Source organism: Mustela putorius, unplaced genomic scaffold (genome assembly GCF_011764305.1).
Source record: "Mustela putorius furo isolate JIRA1106 unplaced genomic scaffold, ASM1176430v1.1 tig00003853_pilon_pilon_pilon, whole genome shotgun sequence".
NCBI classification, from domain to species: Eukaryota; Metazoa; Chordata; class Mammalia; order Carnivora; family Mustelidae; genus Mustela; species Mustela putorius.
In genome coordinates this window covers 79,198,931-79,205,956 of record NW_025422005.1, presented here as the reverse complement: position 1 = coordinate 79,205,956, position 7,026 = coordinate 79,198,931, and the positions used below count along the sequence as shown (strand labels likewise).

General features: G+C 47.6%; 1 protein-coding gene across 2 annotated transcripts in view; it reads left to right on the top strand.

Moving 5' to 3' along the window:
* BCAR3 (BCAR3 adaptor protein, NSP family member) overlaps positions 1-7,026 on the top strand; it is a 109,805-nt gene that overhangs the window by 13,775 nt on the left and 89,004 nt on the right. The window lies entirely within an intron of this gene.

Genomic DNA, 7,026 nt, shown 5'->3' with positions numbered 1-7,026 from the left:
CTATACTGTAAAGGTCCACATGCAAATACCTGCATTTTAGTTGTATACAAGTGTATCTGTTCTCTGCAGATTGGAAACTTTTTGTGCACAGAGGAAATGTTGGGTTCAGAGTTGCAAAAGTCTATGTACTGGATTAACAGATTCTGTTTAATAGAAGGCACATTTATTGAGTTAGCCGAGTGTCAGTCACTTAATAGCCAAGAATGTCTCCAGGCAAATTGTAGCCCCATTTGTTGAATTTTTATTTTTGAAATTTCAAGATGTGTTTCTACCCCTTGGTGCTTGAAAGCAGCTGTTGTGGTTGGGGTCATGCATTCTGAGGCATGGGGCACTTTCAGGCCCTGGTGGCCCCCGGTGTGCTGAGCCAGGAGCAGCTGGGTCAGAGGTGAGCTCAGCCCCTGCTGGGCATCTTCCCCTCCCCCACCTACCCCCAACCACCAGTGCGGCAGGGGTGGTGCAGAGAGCCTGGGGACTGGGAAATGCCTACTGGTCTACCAGCTGCCTGACAGTGGTCTTCAGTCCTCTACTGACAGGGATGATTTGAACCTAAAGGCTGGGATCTGTGCATTCTCAGCTGTTCTGGGGAAAATGGAAAAGTTTTTTTGTTTTGTTTTGTTTTTTAGTGAGTGCAAATGTCAACGTAGAAAATGGTCAGAGAATTACACAAAGCAGTCCTTGCCGAGTGATACTGCTCGACATCTTCTCTGCCCTCCCCAGGACATATAAACGAAGGTTTCTTAGGTCTCCTGCATGCTGTTTGGGGAAAGGTCAGGCTTTTAGTCTTCTGAGAGTCAGAAACCAGAGTTTTCCACACCTCTCAGTGTAGGTGGATTCGGGAGCCTCCATGGCCTGGACTGAAGATACAGGAAAGAGAAGTTGTCACTGCTCTTGTTCATGGGAAGGAGATGCCTCCATGGGGCGCATACTGGAGCCTCAGGACTGACAAGCTGGCAGGCCGCCTCACAGTGGCCCCCTCTGCCATGCTGCCACCATGCCAACTGTCCCCAGGAGATTAGCTACAGAGCTGGTTGTAGAATTTCAGGCAGTCTTTTCTTAGAGGTCCCAAAGACAAGCACATGGTCTTCTTGTTTTAAGGATTCTGATGTTACTTAAAAATTACAGAAGTCTGGGATGTTTGGGTGGCTCAGTCGGTTAAGCGTCTGCCTTCGTCTCAGGTTATGATCCCTGGGTCGTGGGAGCAAGTGCTGCATTGGGCTCCTTGCACAGTGGGGCGCCTGCTTCTCCTGCCTCTGCCTTACCCCTCCCCTGCTTGTGTGCGCTCTTTCTCTTTTTCTCTGAAAAATAAATAAATAAAATAAAAAAGATTCTAGAAGTCGGAGAAACCTTCCATAATGGGCCCAGCCTTTGTGCTTCTTGGACTGTTTGTGATCCCAGATGCATCCGCAGACATGGTAACCAAAGCTGAAATAACTCCTGCTGTGAAAAGGAGAACACTGCAGGCTCCCAAACCAAAGGCCTCAGTTCAGATCCCTGTTTTGCCACTTATTACGCATGTGAGCTGGGACAAGTTCTAAATCATAAAATGAGGGTGAAAATGCCTCCCTCTGAGAAGTGCTGTGAAGGTTCACTGGTCACCAAATACGAAGGCTGTGCTAAATGGCAGAGCTCTAATAACTTCCACACTGGAGCCTGGCACTGCCTTCTGGGGCGTCTCAGCAGCTGCCCCCTGATCACCAGCCCTTTATTCTCCTCTTGCCCCGACTCTGCTGTGTGACACCTGACCTTGAAGGCCACTGATGCCTTTGCTGGGATACTGACGTAGTTGTGGGTATCAAAGAATGTTGCTAGTAACCTTAGTGCTGATTCAAGCAACCAGACCCAGTAGCTTTGTGACCTTGTGTAAGTTACTTTACCTTTCTGATTGTCTCTCTGATTCTCTACTATATCTTTCTGATTCTGACCTTGTGTAAGTTACTTTACCTTTCTGATTCTGACTCCTTCTTCAAAGGGCAGCTATAAGGCCAGATAGAATCCCATGTGAGGATGCCTAGCACAGAACCTAGCATGGAGAAGGGGCTCCTCCTTCCTTCCTCCTGGAGGCTCTAATCCTTGGCCGTAACCTGAGATCACATTCAGTGCCTGCAGCTTCTGTGGGAGAAAATTTCCCACACATTGCCGGAGTTTGGCCTGAGTCCTGCTCTCTGGGTCTGCCCTGAGCTGCCCTAGAGCGGTGTGTCTTGGCCACCATTCATGCTTACAGGTATAATAGCCTTGCATGGCACTGAAAGATCAGCACACCATTATACGGAGACAGAGAACAGAGCCTGTCTTCTGTGGATGGGCCCAGCCCTTTCCCACTTGCCCTTGTATTTAACATTAGTATCTTTGCTATTTATAATTCGGTAAATGTTTATTGAGCTTATTTTGTGCCGGCATGGTGCTGGGTACCAAGTACCCATAGAGATTGACGTAGATAACGGGCCGGGCCCTTAGGCAGTGCACAGGGTAGGGGGCGTGTAGACAAACACATCCATCAGTACAGAACCACAAAATGAGGAGAGGCAAGAGTTCCTTGGATTGGGTGAAGGGAAGACCTCTGGGGGGGGGGACATTTGAAGATTTAATATAAAAAGAGAATGTAATATACTTCACTAATATTTATTATGTTGTTATGTATTAGAACGGTATTATTTTTGAAATATGTTCAATAAGATTGAAATTAATTTTATCTATTTTTAATCAGCTACTAGAAAACTTTTAAAAGTACATGTTTTCATATGAACAGATAAAGAAGATGTTTGTGCGCACACATGCACGCGCGTGCACACACACACTCATGCACAATGGAATATCACTCAGCCATCAAAAAGAATGAAATCTTGTCATTTGCAGAAACATGGATGGAACTAAAGGGTATTATGTTCAGGGAAAGGAGACAATTATATGATTTCCCTTGTGGAATTGAGGAAACAGAACAAATGAGCAAAGGGGGGACAAGAGAGAAAGGCAAACCAAGAGCTGTAACTAAACTTATAACTAAACTGTAAACTGATGGTTAGCAGAGGGGAGATGGCTCGGGAGATGGGGGAGATAGGTGGTGGGCACTTTTACACAGCAGAGGTTTTGTTAAAAGAAAAAAAAAATTCATGTGGTTGTCACATTGTATTTCTATTTGGTGGTACTAGTCTTCATCTCCGTGTTAGTTTAGGTTTTCTCCTTAGGGCGAAGGGAAGCCTTTTAAGGGTTTAAGTAAAGGAATAATGTGATCTGATTCAGTTTGTAGAATATCATTTGGCCTCCATGGAAAAGAAATTGGTGGGGCAGAGGGAGTGGAGTTGGGGGCAGGAAGTGGTCACAGAAGCACAGGAGGCCGGCGGAGTTCTGTGCTAGGACAGTGGTAGAGGAGGTAAAGGGGTTGGGTTCAAGATCTATTTGGTAGGTAGCGTCTGTGGGACTTCCTGAAGGTGGGATGATGTGGGGTGACGGTGGGGGGCAGCAGGCATGGCTCAGGCAGCTGGGTGTATGAGATGGGGCCGTTTACTGAGATGGCAAAGACTGGGAGGGAAACAGGGCTTTGTTTCTTCGGCTGCATTTTATTTAGTGGATGGCAGAGAGTTGAGACTTCTGTTCGGGGGGGGTGTGTCAAGTGGAGGTGTTCACCAGCCAATATTATGAGCCTGGAGCTCTGGAGAGAAAGCTGTGCTGAAAGTTGCAAAGTTAGGAGTCTGTATAGATGTGAAGTTCAAGCCATGGAAACAGATGTGCTTACCCAAGGGAGAGAGCTGTGTAAAGCATAAAGAAGGGACGTTGGGACCCAGCCCTGAGGAACCCCACCACATCTATTCCAAGGAGTCAGCCTTGGAGCCCGAGCCTTGAGTTTGGAGGGGAGCAGAGAAGTTAGGCGGGAGCTACATTCGGGGTACTGTTCAAAGGAAGGTTTTTCTTTTCTTTTCTTTTCTTTTTTTTTAAGATTTTATTTATTTATTTGACAGAAATCACAAGTAGTCAGAGGCAGGCAGAGAGAGAGGAGGAAGCAGGATCCCTGCTGAGCAGAGAGCCCGATGCGGGACTCGATCCCAGGACCCTGGGATCATGACCTGAGCCGAAGGCAGAGGTTTTAACCCACTGAGCCACCCAGGTGCCCCGAAAGGAAGGTTTCTCTTAAGATGAGAGAGTTCAATAGGAAAAGATGTAATCTTTTAAGCATATAATAAAACAAAACCGTTTTTCATTACTTGATTGTTTTTCTAAAACTTTTTTATTTAATTAAAGCAGACGTGTCCCCAGGGCTGCCTTCCCTGTGGGCCTGTGTCAGCAGCACGGGGATGACGCTTTCCTGCGGGGTCCCATGATGACTCTCTGGGCAGAGGAGGTAAATGGATGACTGTGGGAGACATCTTCTGCCTGAGGGGTGATGGCTGCTTTTCCAAGGTTTGGTTGGGCAGCCCCCTTGAGGACGGCTGCCTGCCCTTGGAAGGCAGGTTGAGGGCATGTGTTCTGTCTGTCTGGCTCAGTGGAATCTTTCCTCTTAGAGGTCTCGAGCACATTATCTCAAAACCACAGCACTCTCATTCTGCCTTTGAGTTACTTGAGAAGAAACCTTGACAGACACACAGATCTAGAGGGAACAAGGAGCGGCTGGAGGTTGGGGGGGATGGGCCCCGGGGAGTGAGGAAAGGGCAAATAGTGCACCCCAGCCAAACAAAGCATCTGCTTTTATCAAAAGTGCTGTGTTTGGGCTCAGACAGCCTGAAGCCTGATGAGTCACGATGCCAGACCCTCTCGGCCTGCCAAGAGACATCCTGGCCTTGATACGGTTTTTCTCATTCTTCCTCTATTCAGTTTGACTGACTGCTGCCAAGTTAAGATTTGAGCCGCAGCTTTTAGCTTAATGCTGTCACCGGAATTGTGCTGAGCATAGGTTAGCTGCTGACCGTGTCAAGTTTTTAATCAACTGATTAGCCTTGGATTCCTGTATAGACTCACCAGAGTGTGTGTGCCGTGTTGGATATTTAAATGATGCCTTTTTTCACAGGATTAGGGAATCTGCCTGAGGAGGTGGTTTAGTTGCCATTGTTTTAATACATGCCATGAACATATTAATCAGGCATTGCTGTCTTCTCAAATGAGATAGAAAGAGACGCGGAGAAGCAGGAGGTGGCTGCCGATTGAAAGAAGCAGGAGTATCTGAAATCCCCAGGCCTTAGACTCATGGATAGCCAGGGAGGAAAGGGTGTCCTCATCTGCAGCTTACCGCGGGGCCCAAGAAGAAAGGTTGCCAGAGTTGAAGGAAATATTACGGCAATCACACGGCCCGAGGCTCTGAAAGGGAAGCACAGTTGAGGACACCCGTGAGTAGCACGCCCAGCACAGTTTGAAGGAGGAAGAAGTAGGTGACCGTTCAGGTCATTCTTGGTCTCAGGCTGTGTCTGCAGGACTGTCTTCAGCTGGATCCCCCTCATGTGGCCTGGTGAGACAGGGCCATTCTGAGGAATTCATCCACGGGTACATTGACCGTGGCCTGTGTGCCTAGCTTCATGCTGGGTGGGAGAGCTTTAAAGGCCGGCCAGGGGCTGTGTCTGTGTGAAGCGTTCATGGCCCTAGGGAAAAGTGGTACCCTTTTGAGGCATCCAACCTTACCAGCATCTGTTCTTTCCATCATCTTCGCCGCTGACCTAACTTCCCACCCATGGGCTAACCCTTCGCATCACTCCCTAGTCTCTAAACAATTCTGCTTTTCTTGACCTCTGACCTTAACATATTTCCAGATACCACGTTTCCAGGTATACACATCCTTGACTGGGTGGTTGAAGATGGTGCTTTCTAGATAACCCTTCCCTCGAGGCGTGCCTGCTCTGTGCCACCACCACTTGCTCTGGGCTGTCCTGGCCTTGGACCCAGGTCCAGGAAAGCTTGGGCCATGCAACCCATGCAACCAAGGACCATATCAGAGGGTGGCTCTGAGCTAGCAAAGAAACCGAGTGCAGAGTGAGCAGAGAATTGTGCAAAAGGCTAAGGGTAACAAAAAGGGCTTTCAGAAGTTAGGTTTGGAACAATAAAACCAAGGAGAGGGGCATGGGAGAAACCAAACTGCTGAGCCTCTGTCTGGCTTGCATTTTTTTTTTTTTTTTTTTGGTCAGAGAACTGACTTGTCTGATTGGAAAGGGTAAGATCTGTGGAAAGAAAGAGAACTGTCAGCCTGGAGCAGAAGAGGCCGAGGCAAGAGGCTCTAATACTACCACATGAGGTGAGGCCCGGACGCCCCAAAAGAGCCTGAGCCTGAGGCCGAGACCATCAACTCAGAGGAATGCAGGCACAAGGCCCTACAGGGAAGACAGAGGAGTATTTCAGTTTTCCAGAAAGGAACCAGAGAGATGAAATTAACCTGTAAAATGATGCAATTGACCTGATCTCAGGAAGTATCTTAAAAGGATTATTAGGGCGATGACTTTTGCATAGGTGGTGGAGGAAACAGCAACTTTTCCTATATTAGCAGGGTGTTGCCTAAAGCAAGTCATACCAGATTAATTTCCTTCCTGGGGTAATTTGTTGGGAGATTAAAGGAAGGTTGAAAAGGTGCATAAGCAGATGTCAGTCTCTGGTGATAGAACTTGGGTGAGAGGCAGCCCAGGAGGCGTAGATGAAGCCTGATGTAGGATGTGTCTTGACTGACCCATGTCTTGGCCCACTCTGGCCAATTTTTTAAAAATCGCTTAGATAGTTGTATTGACCTACAGATCACACTGGTGGATGACATGAATCATAGAAGAAAGATATGTCAAAATGACAGAAATGAGATCCAAAAAAGATCTAGGCGTTTGGAAAAAGTAGACCCAATCTGTTTGGATAAGACTGTAGTGAGAGGCAAAGACGAGCACTGGAGTCCAAAAGCAAAGTCGGAGTATGGGGTTCGGGGTATAGCTGCATGCGAAAACGATTGCAGGATTTGGGTAAGGGCAGCTCAGAATGAGTGTGCTCTGGTTGTCAAAGACGTGAATGGGATTTTCGGAGCATTAGCTGAAGTTTAATATTCAGACGAAGGGAAGTGGTCAGTCTTGGCCGCCG